Source organism: Felis catus, chromosome D3, assembly GCF_018350175.1.
Source record: "Felis catus isolate Fca126 chromosome D3, F.catus_Fca126_mat1.0, whole genome shotgun sequence".
NCBI lineage: Eukaryota > Metazoa > Chordata > Mammalia > Carnivora > Felidae > Felis > Felis catus.
Genome location: NC_058379.1, coordinates 76,120,029 through 76,143,807, shown reverse-complemented (window position 1 = coordinate 76,143,807; position 23,779 = coordinate 76,120,029). Strand labels below are relative to the sequence as shown.

At 43.3% G+C, this 23,779-nt stretch overlaps 1 long non-coding RNA gene across 7 annotated transcripts in view; it reads left to right on the top strand.

Moving 5' to 3' along the window:
* Nucleotides 1-20,023, top strand: part of LOC109493473 — a 48,090-nt gene extending 28,067 nt beyond the window's left edge. For 4 of the 7 annotated variants that reach the window (XR_006588446.1, XR_006588445.1, XR_006588447.1 and 1 more), the window contains 2 exons: nucleotides 14,124-14,249; nucleotides 18,002-20,023. This is a non-coding gene — a long non-coding RNA (uncharacterized LOC109493473). Of the gene's footprint in view, nucleotides 1-11,859; nucleotides 14,759-18,001 lie in introns of those variants that run through there. The other 3 variants (XR_006588448.1, XR_002147732.3, XR_006588444.1) reach the window with 3 other exon arrangements.
* The last annotated feature ends 3,756 nt before the right edge of the window (nucleotides 20,024-23,779 follow it).

Here is a 23,779-nt window from a genome sequence, read left to right as displayed (position 1 = left end):
TTAGTACATCTTAGAGCATTTGTTTAAAACACATTCACCTTACTTTATAATGTTATTTAACCATGTTATGTACATACCTTGACTTTCAATTGGATTATGAACTTCTGGAGGGAAGTGGACCATTTTACACTTTGTGTATGCTGTGGTTACTAACACAAATGCTGGGCCCAAATAAAGAGTGTTCCTACTTATTCGTAAAAGGAATAAGGAGACGGTGTACTTGTGAGAGTAAATAGACAGTAAATGCTGTGTTGTCTGGACTTTTACAAGCAGGAGATCTCCGGGAATAGGCATTTTTGATATCCTCTCTTGTAAATCACTGAACACGATCATTGAAATTCAGCTATAGTGCCGGCACATTTGAAAGATGTCTGATCAAAATGCAAAGTCTATGTGGTCTCCAATGACTTCAGCTAAGTAAAAATAAGCCTAGAGGGGGAAATAAACTTTTTCCTGAAACTTCACACAGGGAGAAAGCAGAAAGTTTCCCAAGTTTCTGAGAAATGACTAGTATATTCAAAGTGGGGTTTGGTTAGGAACGTAACAAAGCCAAAGGTGGTTTTGAGCAATAAGGGAGCAATTGGGAAGCGTTGGTACCTGAGTCAGGCTTGGGGAGAGAGTGATAGAAATGCAAATCCGATGCTGCTCCCGGATCCCCTGTGACATAGAAACACCTGGAGGCAGAATCAATTTCTCACCCTTAAATGATGCCTGCGCATTCTGTAGGTTGAGAGCACACAGATAGGTAACTTTCAAAACTTCTCAGGAAATGACAGTTAATTGACTTAAAAATCATTGCTTCTGCCAAATCATTCTCTCCTGGCCTCTTTCCTCTCTTGGAGAAGGTTTGGTATCTCTATCCTTCCTGTCCGGGCTCCAGTTTTGCAAGCCCAACTATTGGTTTGTGATGGAGTCCTGGCTTAGGAGAGAGGGGGTCGCCAGAGATCTAGGGCCAGTGGGGAGCAGGTCTGGAGGGAGCTCTCAGTGTGAGGACCCCGGCAACCTCTTGGAAGAGACTGAAAAAGCAGAGAAAACTGCATCTGCTTTAGAATTTTGCTGGATGCCTGGGGCGGTTGGGTGGCTCAGTCGGTTGAGCATCAACTCTTGATTTTGGCTCAGGTCATGAGCTCACGGTTCGGGAGTTTGAGCCCTGCATTGGGTTTAGCACTGAACGTGTGGAGCCTGCTTGGGATTCTCTCCCTCTCTTTCTGTCCCTCCTCCCCCTCTCTGTCTCTCTCTCTAAATAACTTAAAAAAAAAAAAGAATTTTGCTGAAGGCTTGCTGTGCATACACAATGTGTGTGTGTGTGTGTGTGTGTGTGTGTGTGTGTGTGTGTTATTGATCCGATGAATGTTTTCTGTTTGCTTGTTTGTTTTTTCCTGCGTTGAGAACTAAAGCATATTTAGGGGATGCTGTGCCAAACTGCTAAGATTGGAACTTTGTAGGCCCATCATAGTGGTTTATGTGTGCGAATTTTTGCTTATTGAACATGAAGCACAGTACCTGCCTCTGACCTGGACTCCTATGGGCTGCCCATCAGGATCTCCAGGGCTCAGTTCAGTTGTCTAAAGACACATGGGGGCGGATAAAAAGGGATGGTCTAGTGGTTATCCCTTATTTTGAGGGAAAAACTCACTAGGAAGTAACTTGAAGTTTTCGCAAAATCCTTTCTCTTACCTGAAGGGGCTATTATTCTAAAGAAGATTTTGTCCCTACCCACTTTTGAGAACATTTGGCACTCAAGAGCACTGCTGTTGGGGGTGTAATCCCCTCTTGGGGGCTCTCTGCTGTCTGGCCAGCCCTTCTGACACCACTAGATGTCCCTCTGGGCTGCTTAGTCCTGTCTGCTTGGCGGTCAGGGCCCATTGTCCACTACTCATGAACTCTGCAGGAATGGACTTTAGCTTTAGGACCTTGGAGATGGCCATCTTCAGTGTGGAATGTTACTGAATCTTCTTTATTTAAAATTTTTTAATATTGATTTTCGAGAGAGAGAGAGCATGAGCGGGGGAGGACAGAGAGAGACACAGAATCCGAAGCAGGCTCCAGGCTCTGAGCTGTCAGCACAGAGCCTGATGTGGGGCTTGAGCCCACGAACTGTGGAATCATGACCCGAGCTGAAGTGGGACGCTTAACTGACTGAACTACCCAGGTGCCCCTGAATCTTCTTTAAAAGTTTCCTCTTATACCACTGATAGGCATCTGTTATTTGTGGTTATATTGCTTTATTGATCTCCATGTCCCATGAGCAAACCGAATGACTTAAGCATGAGTAATATCACAAAGGAGCACAAGCACCTCTCAGAAGAGTCTGGTCTCCAATACGCTTCTGTTTCTCTAGGTTGTTCCTCTTGATTTATGCTTGAAGCTGTTTTTGGAAAAAGGAAACATCCTTCAAGTTAAAATTATCTTAGAAGTTAAGAAAACAAATTTAATAGAAAGTGACACCCAACGGCCCACCCAAATGGATGGTAGCCCATTATAAGTGAAGGAAATTCTCCTGGGTAGAAGTCTATCTTTGGGTCCCCCCCCCCCACCATCTCCTCTTTTTGCTTTAAGCCATTTCATTCATGGCACTCAGGCCAGTGAAGTTACCTCCTGTAAGGAAGATGGCCTGCTGAAATGAGTTCATCCTGAATGTGATGGTGATTTAATATGCTGATCTTAACATGGGTGTGTTTTCAAAGAGAATACCTTTCAAATGAAGGGCTCTGAGAAGACCCACATGCTGCTGATGTGAGTGTAGACGGGGGTAGCCCTTCTGGAGAGTAGTCTGTCATACTCAGTCTAATGAACTGTATACACCTACCTTATGCCCGGCAATTCCACTCCTGGTATTGACCCTACAGACATTGTCACATGGGCAGTATGCAGCCATTCCCAAGGATACTCCCTGAAGTAGTGTTTATGGTGGCTGGGAGTGGGAATCAATCTGGGGGGGGCGGTGGATGGGTAAAATGTGGTGATGCCCTCTGCGGGTTACCATGTAACACTTAAAGCCATTGGATCGGAGTATACACAGCAACATAAATGACCTTAAAAATTGGGTGATGAATGAAAACTATAAGAAACAGAACAAGAGCTCTAATGCAATATCATTTACATAAATTGAAAATGCATGCCCCCAAAATACACATTTTTTTGAGACAGAGAGAGAGAGAGAGAGAAAGGGAGAGAATCCCACAAGGAGTGAGTGGGAGAGGGAGAGAAGTGGGGCTCACCCAGGGCTCACCCAGCACAAGTGGGCCTTGTGCTCACCAGAAGTGGCGCTCAGGCTCACCCAGTGTGGGACTCGAACTCATGAACTATGAGATCATGACCTGAGCCAAAGTCAGATGCTTAACGACTGAGCCACCCAGGCGCCCAACAGTACACATTTTATATGAACAACTACCAACAACAACAACAACAAAAAAACAAAAAACAAACCCACATAGTGTTGCTATGGGAACAGACTGGAGTGTGTCCCTCTTGACACTGCTGACGTTTCAGACTGGAGGATTCTTTGCTGTGCAGGGCTGCCTGGTAACTCGTAGGATGTTTCGCTGCATCCCTGGCCTCCCCGCTGGATGCCAGTAGCAAGACCCGACAACGTTCCTGGACGTTGCCAGATGCCTCCTGGTGGGGAAAACCACCCAGGCTGAGAACCACTGGCACAGCGAGCAAAGATAAATGAATGAAAGAATGTATGCAGGACATGGGCTTTATGGGAAAAGTGAATAAACTCAAATTGAAGATGCAAAGAGGGCAATAGTTAACGCAAAAGAGGACCATGGGCACGGTGGGGTTTCAGGCATTGGCATCAGAGTGGTTAGCACTTCCCGGTCACGCACCACAGAGGCATCTGTCCACTCCACTGTGCGTGCAGGAGGGACAGACGTGTTCTTTGCTTCGTAGACCCTCAGCTTGACTTAATCCTGAGTTCTACGTGACTAGATTTGTTCTGGAAGATACAGCTACTTCTCTGAGGGGAGAGCGGCGGTGCCCCTGGTACAGTGGGTCATGGAGGACATGTCTTTCCTCGGCTCATGGAGGACAAGGACCTGGGGCCTCTTGTCTTCTGCTCTGCTCTGCCCTGTCGGTGGATGCGGGCCACTCTCACCCCGTGGAGCAGAAGTGCCACAAGACCTACACTCTTGACCTTCCTTTCGCTGTAGGATGCTGAGCAGGCCGAGGTCCGGCTAGGAGAGAGGCAGCTGAGGGGTGGTGGCCAGCCATGAGTAAGTGTGGGCAGAAAATGGTTTTGGAAGCTGCCCGTGGCTCTGGATTTGACCTCACAGCGGATCGTAGAGAACACCGATATTTTACCTTGGGCAATTTTTCAAGGAAAGCAATGTCTCTAATTGTAGATGGGGCAGGTTGGGGGGAAAAGAGGCCTGTCACGCTCCTGTTCAGCCTTCCTTTGTCATAAAACCCACTGGCAGAGTATTTTAGATCTTGACAAACATATAATGTCATACAATTTAATCCATATGGGATCCAGGCCCTACAGTATTACAAGTGACACCCTATCCCTCTCCTCACTCGCTTCTCTTTTTCCCTTCCTCCTTCTCCTTCCTCGCTTCCTGTTTCTCCTCTTATCTTTCTCCTTTCTCCTCTTTCTGCAAAATGTTAAGAGCAAATTACAATATCTAAACTGAAACAGAAAAAGTATAAATGACTGATTAACCATAGATCCAAGAGGTCTTGATTAAAGTTCAGCTGTCACATGACTCATACTGAGTGTTAGGGGCTGAATTGTATCCTCCAAAAAGTCATATGTTGAAGCCCTAAATACTGGTACCCCACATGTGACCTTATTGGGTAATAGAGTCATTGCAGATGCAATTAGTTAAGATCAGTTCATACAAGAATAAGGTAGGCAGGCCCCTAATGCAATATGACTGGTGTCCTTATAAGAAAAGGGGGTTTTTGGACCCATACACACAGAGATAACATCCTGGGAACATGTGAAAGTAGATATTACAGCCATGTGCGTCTACAAACCAAGAAATGAAAAGATTGCCCCAAACCTCCAGAAGCTAAGAGAGCAACCTGGAACAGGTCCTTTCCTAGCACCATCCAAGGGAACATGGCCCTGCCTATACCTTTGGACTGCTGGCCTCCAGAAGATAGTAAGTGTCGTTTTGAGCTGCTAAGTTTGCCCTAATTAGTTATGCAGCAATAGAATACTAATTCACACCCCAAATCTCCACTCCCAGGGGACCGGTCATATTCCAACAGCCGGGTGAGGAGGGAGCAAGGCTAAGCAGGATGGGGTGGCCTAAGCCATTATCATTGGGAGCATGAGCATGTGAAAAGGGGGCTACTTCCTTTGCTGATGTTGTCTCTTGTTTCATGATTTGCGTTCACGCTACTTTTAACACCTGTTCATTGCGGTCATAACCATCGTGTTAACGTATTGCCTTAGAAAATTATTGGAAAGATACTAGTTTTGTAAGATATGCTCAAGAATGGCAACGATTTCCCAACTTTCTCTCCACCGTCAGCAGTTCATACGCTGTTTCCATCCCCAACATCCGCACACAGGCTGAGGACAGCTGTGTCCTTCTCTTGGGAGATGTCCTGGCCCACAGCAATGCCTCCCACGCTGCTAGGTGGCCTCAAGCACCCAGAACCTTCAGCCTTTGTCCAATTTGGATCCCCCTTCAGTTTTAGTTCAGCTTGCATCTTAGATGTTTAAAAAGGATAGAGCCTCTTAATTTTCTAGTTCTAATCTTCAGGAGCCCTATCCAGTTGTTTTGGGGAACGTGTTAGGAACTTAGTTTTACCATTTCAAAATATCTCAGTTTCTTGTGTAAACAGTCTGCTTTAGGAAATAGTTGAGTCTCTTAGATTTCCTCCCCTCTCCTTCCTCCTCGCCAAGTTTGTGTGTTTTATTTCGGGGAGGGGAGGGGAGGGGAGAGTGGAGTGAAGGAAGGCATATAAGCAGGTGTGTTCGATTAGGTTCTCTGGGAGGTAGACCCAGAGACCCAAGATCCACATGCAGGTTTACCGGGAGGTGCTTTGGGGAGCAACCCCCATGAGGAGTGAGGAAAGCGGGACTGAAAAGAGGGAAAGGTTGGCCGGCAGTTTGGGGGGGTAAGTTCAGTTCAGGAGGATTACATTAGGAAACCCCTTTGGTCACAAATCCAATGCATGTTCTCCAGTCCAGCTCTACCAATGAAATGGATTTTTAAATTTTTTTTTTTTCTCAACGTTTATTTATTTTTGGGACAGAGAGAGACAGAGCATGAACGGGGGAGGGGCAGAGAGAGAGGGAGACACAGAATCGGAAACAGGCTCCAGGCTCTGAGCCATCAGCCCAGAGCCCGACGCGGGGCTTGAACTCACGGACCGCGAGATCGTGACCTGGCTGAAGTCGGACGCTTAACCGACTGCGCCACCCAGGCGCCCCTGAAATGGATTTTTAAAAAAGACTTTAATTTCTATGTCTCTTTCTCAATCCGTTCCGAATTCGGGAGAAGACAGGGAGGAGTTTTTACTGGTCTGAAAATCGAGCCAGAGTGGTACAGGTGAAGGTGGTGATGACAATATCAATGATGGTAACAGTGAGGACCATTGAAAGCTCACTCGAGGTGATTCCAAAATAGTTCTGGTAGGAGATGTATTTGTAGCCACTGCTTCATCCCAACGCCAGCTGCTTTCTTTGTGGTTTCAGTTTTGCGGCTCTATTAGTATCCTTTAAAAATTCGCTCTCGTGGGCTCTCCGTGTACCCACAGCCGAGAGTGAACTCTTATTCCCGCTCTGTCTGCTTGTCGGCGGTTGGGAAGTCCCAAATCATCGGCGTCAGCTCCCCAGAGTTCTAGACACATGTCCTGGATGGAGTTCCCCAAGGGTGAAGTGAAGACACAGAAATGGGAGCGGAAACGGGAACAGCTTCTGAATGGCCATCAACTATAACATCAAGCTGCGAACACATTTTGTAGAGATGTTGGAAGGGCGTTTGAACTACCTTCACTTCTACAGACGTCTGCTTCTTAGCAGTCAGGATTTCCTGTGGAAAGAACGCGGGAGTAGGAGTCCCCAGCTGTGAGTACTCATCTAAGTTCTGCTGGAAACTGAAGGAAACTACAGGGATAAGAGCTTAGCCCTGGAGTCAGGCTGCTTCGCGGTGACCTGTGGCAAGTTACTTCATCTCTATGCACCAGTTCCTTCATCTGTGATGTAGGAGATAATTACAGTTCTTGCCTCATAAGTAGTTGGGAGAACAAGAAAAGACAAACCATGTAAAGTGTTCAGCACAATGTCCAGCACATAGTAAATATTCGTCCACCTCAACTGTGATTAGATGAGTGTGAAGAAGGTGATTTAAACTCTTGGCACCTAATTATTCAATGGGGATAATAATACGCGTGCTCCAGGTTGTAGGGGAAAATGAGATGAATAAATGCGATATAAAGGATTATAACTTATATTGAAATTAACATATGCTCTCCACTCTTTTCTAACATAGGATGTGGATAAAACATGGACTTTGGGGGGCACCTGGGTGGCTCAGTTGGTTAAGCGTCCAACTTCAGCTCAGGTCATGATCTCACGGTTCGTGGGTTCGAGCCCCGTGTCGGGCTCTGTGCGGATAGCTCGGAGCCTGGAGCCTGCTTGGGATTCTGTGTCTCCCTCTCTCTCTGCCCCTCCCCCACTCACGCTCTGTCTCTCTGTGTCTCAAAAATAAATAAAAACATTAAAAATTTTTAAAAAAACATGGACTTTGGTTGTAATGACTGTGACTCATTTTAAGAGACATTAGCACGGATAGTTCAGTAATGTGTGTCAGCTTGTTCACGCTTCAGTCTGGGGGCAGTAAATCGTCCTCATCAAGGGTGCGCAGCCTTGGATGGTGAGTGACCAGCGTTCCTGAAGGGCAGGGCAGCCACCACTCACACCAGTACTCTTCAGCCACCATCTCAGTCAGCACCCGCTCTGCTCATTAGCATAATGAATGCAGAGGTGGCGTTTTAATGGTGAAAATAGTAGACCATTGATTACCATGAGAAGTGTGACAAATGGACCCTGGTGTGAGAGATTAAAGGTATTTAAGGTAATTGGGTTGGAGAGCCCCTCCCACCCTCCTTTGCGTGCATAGGGTGTAAGAGTCCAGTGGCACCTTCAGCGTGCACTGTTGGGGAATATGCAGGAGGTCTGATCCCTAGAAGACCTGTGTTCCATCCTTGGTTGAGGAAGTTGCTTTTTGTCTGATGCTGCCCAAGGGCTAACGAAAGCCTGCCTCTGGAATGTTGCTGGGTCTGTCTAGAATATGGATAGAGGTCCCTGTAAGAGAACTCAGACTTTGTTGAGGTTATACAGCAGGTAATATACGTAGCGTAGTGACTAATTTGCTCAATAGAATTGGTTAAATTCTCCTATGTGGCAGTATTTGGTCTTAGACTCACTTTCTTTAAAATCTGACAGGGAGTTTGGGGGATGTAGATAACTTTTGCCCATCTCAAAGACTTTGGGTGGCTATGATTAGCAACCACAAAGAACCCAAATTTTGTATAGGACCAAACTGGCTTAGTCAATTCATGACAATTTTTATGAATAGTTCTTGCAGGGCAGAACAAGTGAGTTTAGGGGCTCAGTCAAGTGTCCAACTCGTGGTTTCGGCTCAGGTCAGGATTTTGTGAGTTCAAGCCCCGTGTTGGGCTCTGAGCCAGCAGGGCGGAGCTTGCTTGGGATTCTCTGTCTCCCTCTCTCTCTGCCCTCCCCCACTTGCACCATCTCTGTCTTTCTCAAAAAAAAAAAAAAAAAAAAAAAAACAACTTAAAAAAAAAGAACAAGCAAATGTATTCTACTAGTTACACTTCTATTGTCGGGGCTAATTGTTAAGTAACGTCTTATGACGTGGTATTTACAGGTATGCACTTGTACAGATGCCACAACATGGCTCTCCTTTCCTTGGGGAATCCACGTTTAAATAGGCATTTTCAGGTGGGCTTTGAAACTGATAGTCCTGGGCTCAAATATCCTAGCTCCACTAGTGTTGTCCAGGGCAAGTTACCTAACCTCTCTGAGCCTCAGACTTCTATTTTTATGAAATGATAGCTATCTTCAATAGCTCACATCCATACCTATCACGCTGCCTGATGTTCGCAATAACTTTGCCAACTAGGCGGGACAGTAGCACATTGTCATATTCTTATGCCCAGTAGATAGGAAAATTGAAGATCAGAGAATTTAAGTGACTTGCCTATGTTAGCAAGAGGTGGACCTGGCGCCTAAGTTCAGATCTTCTGACTCAAAACCCTGGTTTCCCTCCCATGCGAGAGCTAAAGTAAAAATGGAAACATGATGCAGACATCTAAATATTAATCATGTGAAGAGCATACTGTGCATTTGAGGTTGGTTATGTGGGGAGAGGGATGTTATCTCTTCCTCCAAATCCAGATTACTTGGCCACGCTTGAGTGGTGCTCAGCTGATGAATGTGTTAAGAAAATGTAGTACTTAGAAACCTACATGAGGCGAGAGAGGCCTTTTTTTGAGCAGCCCAGTTTGGGGTGATCCCCATTTCTTCTGAATTCTGGGCAGTTTTTGATTGTTTGTGCCATTTATTTGGCATCTAGCAGAGATGACTCCATAGACATAGTGATTTCATGGTGTATGTTTTATCGCTGCAACCAGAGAAAGCGTGCCACGCGAATCTCCGGTCCCTGTGGTACATACAACACTGAATGACTAGGTCCAAGGGGGTCAGTTCTGATGTCTGGGTCCGGATGCTGGTGTTACCACTTACTCTGGTTCTACCCACGTAGCCTCATGTAGCATGACGGTCCCTGCCCCAGCCTTCTGCACAAGGTTGCCATGTACTGCAAGGAAGGAGGGTTATGGAGGTGACAGCCTAGTGAGTGCTTCCAGGGTTGGCTGCCACCATTATTTTTACTTCCAGAAATAATTATTCTCCATGAACAGTTGTGGACTGACCAGTGTTTCCTCCTGCTTGATAGGTCTCCAGGAATTTGTTCCTGCTTTTTCTTTTCCTTTCACAAGTACTTTCCCTTCTTAAAAATCGCCCCATTAAAGAGTCCAGGGAACAGATAAAAGTAAGAGAAGGGATTTGTAAGGACTGTGGCTAATACTTTTGGGTATTTTGGCGGCCCCTGGGTGGTTCATTCGGGGTTTTGGCTCAGGTCATGATCTCACAGTTCGTGGGTTCAAGCCCCGCATTGGGCTCGGCACTGACAGTGTGGAGCTTGCTTGGGATTCTCTCTCTCTCCCTCTCTCTCTGCCCCTCCCTTGCTTGCACTGTCTCTGTCTCTTTCAAAAATAAATAAACTTAAAAAAATAATTTTGGGTATTTGACTTAAGGATACCCTTTCCCATCAAATGACTCCAACCAAAGTCTCGACAGATGGCCTCGTGTCAACAAGCTTCCCAAAACAGAAAGTATTTCCCTCCAATGAGTCCAATCCAAAGGGTCAATCAAAGGGTCCACCTACATCACAAATTTCTTTTGTTTCTCTGTCCTGATGAGGCTAAAGTGAGACCAGACATCTTTGAGACTTGAAACTTCCCAGCTTTAGCCACTGTTTAACTTTCTGAGTAACAGTGATGGATTATTCAAGGCAGAAGATAGCAGAGGTAGAAGAGGTTTTGGTGATCATCTAGTTTAGACATGTTTATTGTTCTCTAAGATGGTCTTCTTTGTCCAGAAGCCTGAATAAATAAGGGCATGTCATTTGGGGAAGAAAGATGCCGATAGCAGATAAGAAGGATTCCATCTTAGAACCAAAGGCCATGCTATTTCAAGATCTCCATGATTGGCCCCAAGGTCGTGCTTGGCCCAGTGCTCTTCCCTGCATGTGCCTGAGGTAGCCCAGAATTCCTCCAGAGTATTCTAGCAGGAAGAGCTCCGTGCACAGCTCCTGCCTTCCCAGGGCTTCCCACCAGCCCTGCACATGGAATAGTGGGCAGATACCAGCAGCTGAGGCTGGTAGTTCATTTACCAACAAAACAAGCATCTAAATCATTGTGTTTGGGCAGATTTTTTCAATCCTGTAAAGTCAGCCTACAGGTGATAACCTGCACTACAAGTTTGGAAGTTGTAAATAGTTTTCTTATAAAATGAGTCCAAGCTATACAGTAAAGGTATTTGAAAGAGTGGGCACAGATTAGGGTTGGAGTTGTGAAAAAATAAAAAAAAGGAGAGCCAGTAGGCTTTACAGTAGTGTTGTACAAATTTGGCTGGACCTTCGTTTAGAGTCTCTAGGAGAACTTTAAAACGTATAGATTATAGAAGATTGCAAAAAAAAAAAAAGTGCATGTTTTTCACTCCTCCTTTGGCAATGTGATTGTGCACTTCTTCCCATCAAGACCTAGAGTCTCTTTTCACTCTTCTCCCTGTGAATCTGGGCGGGTCCGAGCCGGTCCCCCTGGGGAGCTGACAGGCAGATACATGAGCCAGCCAAGACGAGAAGAGACACCCAGTTGAGACCAGTCCAAATTGGCAGCCAACATGGTGGCTTGCTTGAGTGTGTATGTGTGTTTGAACATGGTTTGTTTTTTTTTTTTTAATTTTTTAAAATGTTTATTCTTGAGAGAGAAAGAGAAACAGCATGAGTGGGGGAGGGGCAGAGAGAGAGAGAGAGAGACAGGGAGACAGAGAGGGACAGAATCTGAAGCAGGCTTCAGGCTCCAAGCTGTCAGCACAAAACCCGATGCAGGTCTCAGACCCACAAACGGCCAGATCATGACCTGAGCCAAAGTCAGACGCTTAACCAGCTGAGCTACCCAGGTGTCCCATGAACGTGGTTGTGGTTTTTTTTTTTTTTCCAGTCATTGTGTTTCAGAGCGGTTTGTTATAGGACAAAAGCTAACCGATACATAAGTATTTGGGGTCCACCCCGTCAAATCTGATTGGTCTGGGATGAACCTCAGTATCAGTATATCTTAAAAGTTCTCTAGGTCATTCTAATGTATCCAGAATTGAAAACCACTAGCCTAGATAAAGGCACTAACTGCTTCATGGGCTGGGTTATAAGTGGGTTTTTCATTTAGACCAAAGGTCCAGTGGAACTCCTTTGCCGCTTGGGGATATTTAAGTTTAAAATGGATTAAAGAACTCTGTAACTCATTAAATTTAAAAAATAATATGCCAAGATATGACCTATGCCAAAAATATAAATATCTTCAAAAGCTCTTGACAGAGATGTAAAGGGCTTCAGATATAACCTATCCTAACCTTAACCTTGTTGGAGAAATTGAAGCCCAGAGAGTGTAAGTGACTTCCTGAAAACTATATAATTTATGTCAGAGCCTAAATTCCATATGAGGTCTCTGGCTCCAAATTTGTTTGTTTTCATTCTTCCATATGGTGACAATAAAGGGATCCCCTTTTTAATTCACCACATGCAACCTCAAATGGAATCTGTATAAGGACAAGGTTAGGATAGGTCATCTCTAATGTTTTAATGGGTTAAGAATAAGACAGTCTTTACAGGGCATCCCCAAACCTTTATGGTTGATAACACGGTTGACAGATTTGTTAATTCTGAAATGTGTCTTGCGTCCTGTCAGAGGTAAAGAAGTTGCAATCTTTAAAGCAGAGCAACTTTACTGTTCTTTATGAAACCATGATGGGATGCGATAGGGGAAGGATGCTTAATCCTTTCCATGGAAAGAGAAAGAAGCCAACTGAGCCATGGTCAATGAATGAAAGCAGTTTATTTGACATTAATTGCAGAATTTACAGCACTACCATTTAATGATAGGAATAAAAATAGAAAGAATCCAGTGTAAGCAATGTTGTGGACAAAACATCAGAGTGGGAAATGAGCAAAATTGAAAATGCAGTTAACATTCAAAGAAATCTTTCAAAGGATTGGGAGCTTATCAAGGGGTGAGCAGCCCCTCGATAATGGTGTGTGATCCTCACCCCCACCAGGATTTCAGGGCAGCCACTGAACATATACCCTGTTGACCATCCCTGGAAAATCTTTCAGCACATTCCGACTTAACATGTCTGAGATGGGGCAAAATCGGGGATAGAATATGCTTTGGAAATATAGCTCAGGGTGTAAAGAAAATAAGAATGTGGATTAACTAGTGTGTGGGTTTTCTTTTTCAAAATAAAAAGGAGTTCAAGTTTTAGGGGTATGTTTTACCGATTTTAAATCTGAGAAGCGATGTCAAAAGGATTGACCAATAAAGTGTAAAGCTTTCCTCTGTGATTTTCTTGGAGATAATATCTGAAAAATCAGGAAAACAGAACAAGAGGTGTGCACATGACTCTTTGATTTCTTGTCATCTTGGATCTGGATAGAGGTCTATGAAAGGTAGCTGGGTTTCTACAACAAGGCTGGATTTCTAGAAGAGCTGACCTGTGAGTCGTGTGGCAGAACACGGCTCCGAATGAGGGAGGGGAGTGTTAACCCTCTACAGCCATTTTCCCATGGCTTAACAAGTCTCTTTACATTTCAAAACTTTAAATAGAGCTGGGGCAAATTCTTCTCTCTTTTCCTCTTCCTCCCTTCCCTCATCTTAGTCACCTTTAAAACCACAAAGCAACCAACAGATTGCAAGAAAGGATTCAAGCTCCACAGGCCAGCATGTGATACTAAAACGTCTTTTTGGTACCCAAAATAAACACATTTGAGATCAGGGCCTAAAGTGAGAAAACAGCCAGGACTCACTCAATCCTGAGAACAAAAGCCCATGAAAGAAAAGACATTGGAACTTGTTCTCACTCACTTTGGGGGAAGGATAGCTTCTCTAGTAAGAATTCATTGACCAAGAAAGAATCTATTGTACCTGTACTAATAAAATGTTAATTTGGGTAGAAATATGCGAATAGGAAAGATGAAAAAAATTGGCCAGCTCTTTCTCAGCAGTCCAGGAAAACACTTTCTTGGAGAAAAGCAAAGGATGAAGTCTCAAGAGAACTAATTGAAACGTTGGTCAGTCCCTATTATTGTTGCCCATAAAATTATTTGGCATCCTAGACTGGGAGAGAAAAGCCTGAACTGCTCCAGGAGGAAGGGGGGGAAATAAGATCTGGATGTTGGCGATCTAGATTAGAAGAAAACCCAGCACCAAGAATATGCCTGCATTATCTCAGTCCTTGCCTGCCAAACTTAGATGTTCCTTACCATTTCGTTAACGTGAAAGTTGTCTTCTTTTTTCAGGAATTCCAATTTGGCAGACGTCTTACAACCTTGTGTGGTGAAAAGTTTGCCGGCACCATTTAGACACAAAGTGGCATAGTCAAGAAAGGAAATGGTATTCTGTCTTCAAGGAAGTATCTGTTCCGGGTATGACTCCCTACCCAATAGCTAGCCTTTGAATACTTCACCTCTCTTCCTAGGTAGCAGGCTCCCTGTCATAATCTGAAAAAAACTTTCCTAGAGAGCAAACTGACTCTGAAACTAAATGCCAAACTGAGTCAAAGCGAGGAAGATGGAGGAAACTCCAAGCTGTACAGCTTCTTAAATAGGACTTTCAAGCAGAGATAAAGTACGCGTTGGCGGGCCGTGTCCTGGTTGGTTTGACTGCTGTGGTTCCGCCGGCCCCTTACAAAAGATCAATAGCACAGGGCATGTGCATGGCCCCCTCAGAGAGCAGCAAGGCACAAAGAGGCAGTGAGGGGTTCTTTTCTCTCTGGTATTTTTCCAGATCAAAGAACTGGGACTAGCTGAAGTACGAATTAGAAACAAAATGACAGAAAAACCCATTCATACCTTTTCTTTGTTTTCCACATAACTGTCGGCAAAAGTGGACAAAAGTGGATGGCATAACTAAACCAGGATGCGGAGGAAGAGTGGTAAGGGGGATTCTGGTTGGAAAGAGCCCGACTGGACTGTGGGACCTGTATGCTTTGCGGTAGTTAAGGTGGGGAAGCCAACCAGATGGGCCACCCACATCCTTGGCTGGCAGAGCTCCACCTGGGGAAAGATGGGTGCTTGGTGGGCCATTGAAGATTGGGGATTGCTATTCTTTCTTCCTTGCCTTTCCTGTAAGAATTGGGGTCTGCTCTCATGCTGGCATGTGCTCAAGGACAAGGGATCTCAGAGAAGTGCTGGCATTGAGAGAGAGAGAGAGAGAAAGAGAGAGTATAAAGTTAGCAAGCTTGGCCCAGCTCTCTTTAAAGTGACACTCAAGGAGATCTCTTCCTAGAGCCCAAATCTACCTTCTTGCCCAGGACCTTAATTTTCCAGGCCATGGCCACGTTCCCCCATGAGAGCAGGAGCAGAATCCAGGCCGAGCTGAGGAAATTCCATAGTTCTGTGTCTCCAAGGAAAGGACGTCCACGGGCACAAAGCATTGAGTAAAAACCTTTTAATAACAAAATAACATTCACGATGTAGCTACTTCAGTTGTCTGGAAAACTCAGCTTACACTTGATTCAACATATCACTTTCCACAAAGTTTTTTTTTTTTTTTTTAAAAAAAAGGACATAAAATGGCATAACAAAATATACCTCGAGTTTCGTAAGACAAGTCTTCTTGGCAAATCCTAGTGAGCAAGACCCATGCGTTGCTTGTAATACAAAGGGCTGGGCACGCTCATGTCTCAGACACTCCTCTGTTTACTTTGGATCGAAAATGCATTTGAACTTTGTAGATGTTACAAAATCTGCACCAAGATATCTGTGGGTTTGCGCATGTGAGGAGAACTTCACTGAAACAAACAATTGATTCGGTTTATTGCAGAAGAACATATAAAGCTTTCTGGAAGGTTGAACACTATTACAATCATTAACTGTCTTACAAAAGCCAACTGAAAATTCTTCTATCCATTCCCATCTTTGGCAAATTAATACGGGGAAAAAATTAAAAAGACGATATATTACAAAGCTTTTATTATCACAAGCTACTTTATAAGGCCAAATAAAAAATATGCTTGTTTCTATTGGTGATGAAAGCGCATTCCCCCAAATTCTCGTTGACCAATAATAGGAATGTTCCACTGTTGGTGATTTCCGATATTTTGCATAGCAGATGGCTGTTTTCCCACCACTGTTTCCCTAACTGCACTCTCCTACGCAGAATAAAGTGTGCTTGGCCGTTGGTTTGGCTTTATGTCAAGCATACTGATTTGGGAAATAGGTATGAAACTTGAGAATGAGTTTCAGACCCCAAATGTAAGGAAGAACAAGTCTGCCCGACCCACTGCAACTGCAAAATACTTTTTGAGATACAGCGGCCTCAGATAATTGGGGAGTTTAAACCAAGATGGTTTCCCAAAACTGTGTTTCAGAACTTCTTATACTCCCTTTAGGACAAACATAAAATCGTTGGGCAGGAAACAGAGTCACCTCTGACTCTTGGGAGCAAGAAGCATGATTTGGCTGCACAGGTGGTGTTTTGAGAAATGGCCATTTTGGCCTAAATCACTGGAACAGTTGGTGGGGTTGTCCGGGAGAATGGACAACAAAGCCAGAGAGTAACTGCCGATATTGACTCCATTTGAGTTGCTACCGAGAACTGACCTGACCACAAAATACCAGAAGAAACCAAGCAGAAAGTGGCCATTCCCAGGCAGAGATCTAGGAGAGGCGAGGGCTGGATGAATTCACATCTCCAAATACACAGGCCAGTTAGGTCCGAGGTCATGAACATAAAGCCAAAGTGACTCCTTTCCGAGGACATTAAAAATGCAGAGTTGTTTTTCAGCGCTTGTTTCCAGACCCCTCTCAAATACAGTGATACTGCTGGGTCATGAGGATCCCAATTTGTGGAATGCAAGTTGGTAACTCAAACTTGGAATGACCTTTCTCGCAAAATTGGAACTTGATTCCATCTGACTCATTTTGAAATCCCAACAGATGTAAGCGCATTTTTGAGGTGAGACATCTCCCAATAAAAGCAATATTACCAATGTCTGAGGCTGAACTGTGTACATTTTCACAGTTTAATGTATACACAACTGTTCCACAATTGCTAACAAACGATGGGCGCCCATGCATAAAAAAAGTCCATTGAACCAAAGGGGAAGATCTAGTTCAAAATGAAAAATGTTGCTATTAAGACCACAATGCATCACACTGCTAAAGTTTTAGCCTCATGCATAAAATTATAGCACTGATTGGCAGTTGCTAATTATAATACTACACTGTTAACACAGAACAATTAATTGTTCAGACCAAGTAGCACAAATGTAGAAAATAATTTTTTTTTTCAACAGAGCAAATGAACACAGATTGTTTCTTCAGCAAAATATGAAACTGTAAACTTTGGGCTCATTCTGCAACTTTCCCCAATCCAGAATAAATAAAATCCAAAGGGGGAACAAAAAAAGAACATACATTTTTTTTTAAGCGCACCTTTTTGTCTATTACAAAAGCACAACCTAAAACGTATAAAGCTTTTTTTTCTTTTTTTCTTTTTTTAAATCACAGTTACCAAAAGAAACAGTGAATAATTTATTACATACGCTATAATAACATTACTCTAAACACTATTATCTATGAGGTATATCTGAGAAAATTCGGTAAGGAATTGCGCGGTCTGCATTGCCAACATGCCCAGGTTCATAGTAAAGCTTTGGAACCATGAAGGACTAGAAAAGGGACAAGAACGGGGGAGGCAGAAGGAGGAGACAGAGAGAAAGAACCTTTGGTATTAGTACAAATCGTGTTCTTTGCAGGGTTGCGTTGCAAAGCACCACAGTACAATAAGCCCACCAATTTACCGTATGGAGGCCCAGTTGAAGCTGAGGTATTCACAGGAAGGATTAAAAAAAGCACAGAGAGGTCCAGACTGGCTAAATCGTTGCTTTGGTTCAAGCAAGGCACTCGTCCCGTGGTTATGTCACACTTTGCAAGTGAAGCATGAGGCTGGGGTTGGGGGCGGGGGCGGGGGTGTTGCTGAGGAGGGGTCTGCCAGTCGAGGGATGTTTTCTGTGTTCAGGCTGCAGTCGCTCTCTCTAGGTTCCCTCTTGTGGGGGGTTGGTGGTAGGAAGGCTGGGGAAGAAGGTGTTTGCTTCTAGGGGAGCACCCTTGCTCAACCGTCGGATCTTCTTTCTTATGTCTCCCCGGTATTCTGAGGATTCTATTTTTAATAGGAATTGGGGAAGAAAACCAAATGGAAGGAAGGCCTTACGAGTTTGCCTTGTATGGGGGAAGATGGAGCTTGGAGCTTGTCTGGACGGGAGAGGACTTTCGAATAGATCTGTATTGGAAACTGCAGAAAGGGGTAAGCGGCTCCTAGCCTGCCAGTCTGCCTTCTACTAGCTACAGTCTTTTGATGCGTGGGACACATGAGCCGATTGGTCTTTTCCCTTCTTAGCTTCTTTGCCTAGTGGTCTTTTTAAAAGCTCAAACATAACTCTATTATGTGAAGTGGGAAATACTAGTACTCAATAAAGAGCCATAAAGACTAAAGGGGGATCTTTGCCTATGTCTAAAACCCATCTGGTCAAAAGCTGCGAATGATTCTTTGGCTAACATACAAATCACTCTGATGAATGGATCTTAATGGTGATTTAATCATTGAATGGACCCAAAAGAAAATTTAAAAAGACCAATTCATTTTATGAGTAAGAAGGGAAGAGAGAAGCAACTTCAAGTCAATTGTTTCTTAAAGTGGCCTGTCTATTCCTGTGAACCTTTAGGGTCATCATTCATTTACAATGAATAATCCTTAAGGATCCAAGGATGTGAGGCTTAAACTTCTCAGAAATACAGAGCTGGCCTAGAAACAAAGTATACACACCTACAAATCAAGAGGAAGAGGCCAAAAGCCGAACCCCTTCCGTGTCACACGTGTACTGCTCAAATTCCCTTTCCTGATAAATATGACCTAAAAATATCCATAATAATTAAACTCAGCAGACCAAGAATGAACTTTCTCTTCTCGCTGAATTCAATGCTTATATATACAACATTTTGTAACGCAGAGGTTCAACAGTGGTCACCCGGATCAATGCACACTACCAGGGTGAAAACCCCTCTGTGAGCTTTAATATCGCAAGACCGACCACCTTTACAAGCGACTGATCATAGGTGACGTCACGTTGAGATTTTAACTGGACAAACGCTGTAATACCTGTGGCTTCTTCCACAGCGTGAAAACATTAAGTGACAAGCCCCAGGCTCCGCTCGTGGCTACGGGATTGCCACCTTCCTCTCTGCTGCCATGTGGCCCGTCTCATGCAGAGGTGGCACTGAGCCGGGGGTGCAGCTCTGGAACAGGAGGGCAGGAGGCCCGTCTGGGCTTTGCCTCCAGACAGCTGTTGGACTTGGGTAAATATTTCACTCCTCCAGGCCCCTGGGGGTTGGACCATGTGATTTCTAAGGTCCCTTCCAGCTCTTCCCCTCAATGATTAGAATTTCTATGGTTCAGGAATTAGAAATCTTTACTGTGACAGCTCCAAAGCGGGGACAGAGGTCGTGGCTAGCACTGAAGGCCACTTCCATCCAGCCTTCTTCACCAATTTGAAACTGGGATTTAAGGAATCCAATTACAGCAGCATCTGAACATGTGCAGGGGACAGCGAACAAATGAGAGAAACACAGAAAATATCCCTTTCCAAATTAGCAGCCACCGTCACATAGATAATTATTTCTTTGGGGTATCTGAGCCGCTGTAAATACCATACGTCAGAGAGAATAGTTAAAATTATAAAAGAGCACAAGCAAAATGCAGACCGCACAGAGAAAGAAATCTTTGGTATCTTTGGTGTCTTCAACACGATTAAAATTACAAATGGAAAAAGTCAGTGAGGTAGCCTTCTTTGGTTCTCACTAGAAATAGAAAGTTTTTCCTTTTTTTTTCCTTTTTTTTCTGCTTTTTTTTTCCCTTTTTTGTTTTGTTGTTTTACACACACATACACACACACACACAGAGTTCATTCTTGGAAGCAGCTAGTGGAAGGGTTTTCTCTCTTTTTGCTGTTACGACCTTTTCAATTTATTTTTTCCAGTTTCTGTGAAGCCGCCCTGAAATCCAGGCTGGTGAAGCAGGGTCTGAATGTACAGGTTCGGGTTGAATAGTCATCTGCTCGTCCACACACTTTGCTCTGTTGTTCTGACAGCAAACAAGCTGCAGTGCTCTCTATTGTTTTAAATAAAAAATATGAACTATACGGCGCACCTTTTGTAGATGCTGAATAAGTTAAATAAATAAGTTACGATAGGAAGGCTCTGAGGGCCCCAATAATTAAAAGGTGAAGTTTGCCTGCTACCAGGTGGGGCTGCAAACTTAAATTAAATAATTTAATAATCACTATTTAAACTATTTCCAGAGTTAATTCAAGAAGGAAAAATACCTTGATTTTTTTCTTTCTTTCCTTTTTTTTTTTTTTTTTTTTTTTTGGTAACCTGTATTTCTTCCCTGTCTGTAACAGAATTTCACTGCTTTATAAAGCAAACTACCTTTCAAGAGAATTCTAAATGAAAGCTTGCATCTCTGATGCACCGTTGGTCTATAGTTTGATAAATAAGTACAAGGAGTAAAATCAAAGTAAGACGATTAAATAATTACCCAAATCCTACACATTTGTGTGCTAGAAACTAATTTAAATAAATTAATTACATGAATGGTACATAGCTTGTTGGGTCATAACCCAAAGAGACAAGGGGGAGAAAAAAGTTTCTTTTGACTGTCTTCATTCTCTTGATGGACAAAATGTATAGCCTCTTTCGAAAGTCTAAATGAAAATAAAGCAGGAAATCATAACCTCTCAAGCTTTCTCATGTTCATAAAGACCACTGAGATGTGACAAGCACAAAGAAAAAATCCCCGCCTTCCCCCTGTAGCTGGTGCAGCCCCCACAACACCACAGCACATTGTCTCAACCCTGGAGACCAGAGCTCATTTTTCTCCTATTAGTTTGCACTTTGTTTTGCTATTTTTTTCTTTCTTTTTGTTTGTTTTTTCTTTTTTTTTTCTTTCTTGTCTTTTTCCAGGTCTTTGGATTTAGCCGTAGTTAATGAGAGATCCAGAATAAAGCTATTCAACCGAAGTCATCAAGCATATGTGTCATTCTTCCTCAGATGATTAAACAATATCCAAGGTTTCTTGAAAGTTGAGTTTATCTTGGATGTGCCCAAATAAAGTAATTCCGAGTGTACACCACGAGGATGCTGGGATACTTTTCTTTCCTGCGCTTCAGTTTTTTTCAACGTTATAATAAATACAGCAAGGTACATCGTAGAAGGCTCACGTAGATGTTAGATGATCACTTAAATTCATTTATTGTAACAGATGACAGTAGCTATGTATGGAGATGTCTGTGCACACGTGTCTGCACAGTGTGGACACCCACAGGTAATATGTGCTGCTACGGGGACACATAGGGATGTCGAGAGACATCCCTAAGTCCATATACATCCACGCCGACGGACTGTATAAGCTTTAGGCAAACTGATCTACCAAGGTTTATGTTCTGTGAAGTGTCTGTGAAATGGAAGGCTTCCATGGAATGAACACCCCTGTAGCAATGTGTTTTTTCCTATACACATTTTCTCTGCGACAAAGGTCTTAGCTGGTTAATTCCAGTCAACCAAATTCAAAACCCTATGAGGAATGCTGGGGTTGTAGCTTTAACTTGCCTCAGACTGTCAGAGTCATTTTGGTATCTGAGAACCATGAGCCTTTCTGGTCCCGGTGGGATTCATGCGATAGCCCATCGGCCTCAATTACAGGCTTTGTGTCTACCCATATATAAGGCCTTATATTATTTTAATAATTATTTTTGTATTTTATAACACACTCTGAGGCTTTCTAAAACAACCCCCCCTCCCTACCCCCCCCCCCGGAAGGAAATAAATCATGGACGGAAAATAAGCTTTGGGACGTCCTTATTTAAAGCCAATGTCATTAATTTATGGGACTTCTTCCTTTAGGAAGGATTTTGTGGCCTTACTTGAAAGCTAGAATCTCCTGTTGTTTTACAGGTGACTTGGTCTTAGCTAAGTGTACAAAATTATTAAGCTACCAGTCTTGCACGTGAATATTAGAAAGTTCTAGGCACACCACCTCCATCTATCATTGCGTACTCACTCCCCCCGGTTAGGCTAACAGGTCTGAATCACACAGCATCAGCAGCAACAACAACAAAAAACCATCTCTGATCTGTTAAGAATCATGACTGTTATTTTCACAGTATTCATGTTGGGGCCTTCAGGTCAACCTTAACCACATGATCATCTCTTTTTCTCTGCTTTTTAATATAGTCCATTATTCTTCAACAATATTGGGACTCAGGCTGTTCTTTTTATATTTTTAAAAATTCCTACTGTATAACCTCCTGAAAATCAGAGTTCACCACCAAGGTATATTCTTATGACACTTTGGTAAGGTAATCAGACACTTCAGTAATTCTGCCAGCATTTTCAAAAGTGGGAAAGTGTCCCCGCCTATACTGGGTGGTAGTGATTTTTTAAAACATTTGTTCAGCTTTAATGGATTGGCATTAAAAGGTAGGTGCCCGACATAGGTAAGATTAAGTGATTGATTATATTTGGCTTTGAAATACACTGTTGGAATTACAAAAATGAATATGAATATATATATATATATATGTGTGTGTGTGTGTGTGTGTGTGTGTGTGTGTGAGAGTCAGGTTTACCTTCCTAGTTTTGATTTCCTTTCAGCTAGAATGAAAAATTGCTTAAATTCCCTAAGCCCACAATTGCCAAGAGCCTGTGGGAAAAAAACGTAGAGGTGATGCTCTGATGTATCCGGAGACAGAGTCATGCTGGGTCCTTCATTTCTTTTTCTCTCCTCTACCTTCAAGGGGTACAAGCTACCATTTTACATTTTGGAAAAGTCTTTAAATATCAGGGTTGAGCTTTTATTGTTGTTGCTGTTTTCCTTAAGAAAGAAATGAGCTGGCTCTGTTAAACAATTCCCTGAAATGAAAGACTTATATCCCCAGTACCAAAATCACGTTAAAAACAAAAGAGTGAGCCAATTTCCCTACAGGAATAAAGAAAAGTAGTTTTCCACTCAATAGCCTTTAGGTTTCTGTTGCTTCAAGAATGTGAATTTTGGTTCAGAACTGTCCCTTCATACTGTCCCCTTTGTTGCTAATGGCTGAGGCATGCTTGGAATTTTTCTTGGCTTGAAGAAACAGACGCTAAAGTAGAAGTCCAAGCCCAAATGGTTATGTTCTCTGAGATCATTAACTTAAAGTAAATTTTAAAATGCTTGAGGAAACCCACTGAGTCAAATTCCATTACCTTTCAATTAGCAGGGTTGTTTTTTTTTCTTTCAGAATTTTTACAAGTTGAAATTCTGTCGGGCTTAAAATTTTGATACATAAATATATGAATACGCTCATGTATTTATATATGTATGTAACTCGTTTCTAAAGGCAAGCGCTTCTCTCCGGTATGACATTATCCAGTAGGGGACACTTAACAGAAGTCCTTGGAGGGAAGTTCTTGCCTTTTTTACATGATGACATCTTCCTCAGGTCACCAGGAACACTGAGGGGGTGTATGTGGCTACACCAGATTTTACCAGTATGGAAATCTCAGGCCTCAGAGGCAGCCTCTTTTGGTCTTGACCTCTTCAGAGGATGCCAGAACCCAAACAGTGAGGTTAGCCTGCCAAGGATCACTAACCAAACCGAGCAGGCTTGGTCCCCAATCCAGTCTCCAGAACGTTGGCCGCAAGTCACAGGGATTTCATTTAGAAATAGCCAAGTTGAAGTTCATTTTTCTCAACCCATACGGAGCATTCCCCTGCTGAAATACACTCTTTCCTAGGTCATTTGACAAAGGGGAAGTGGGGTATGAGCAAGAGACAAAAGGATACAGGGAAAGTCCCGGAACATCCGAGGTAGGATGAAGTACAAAAGCCTTGGAGGGTCGCGTTCCTTCACGGCTCCGTG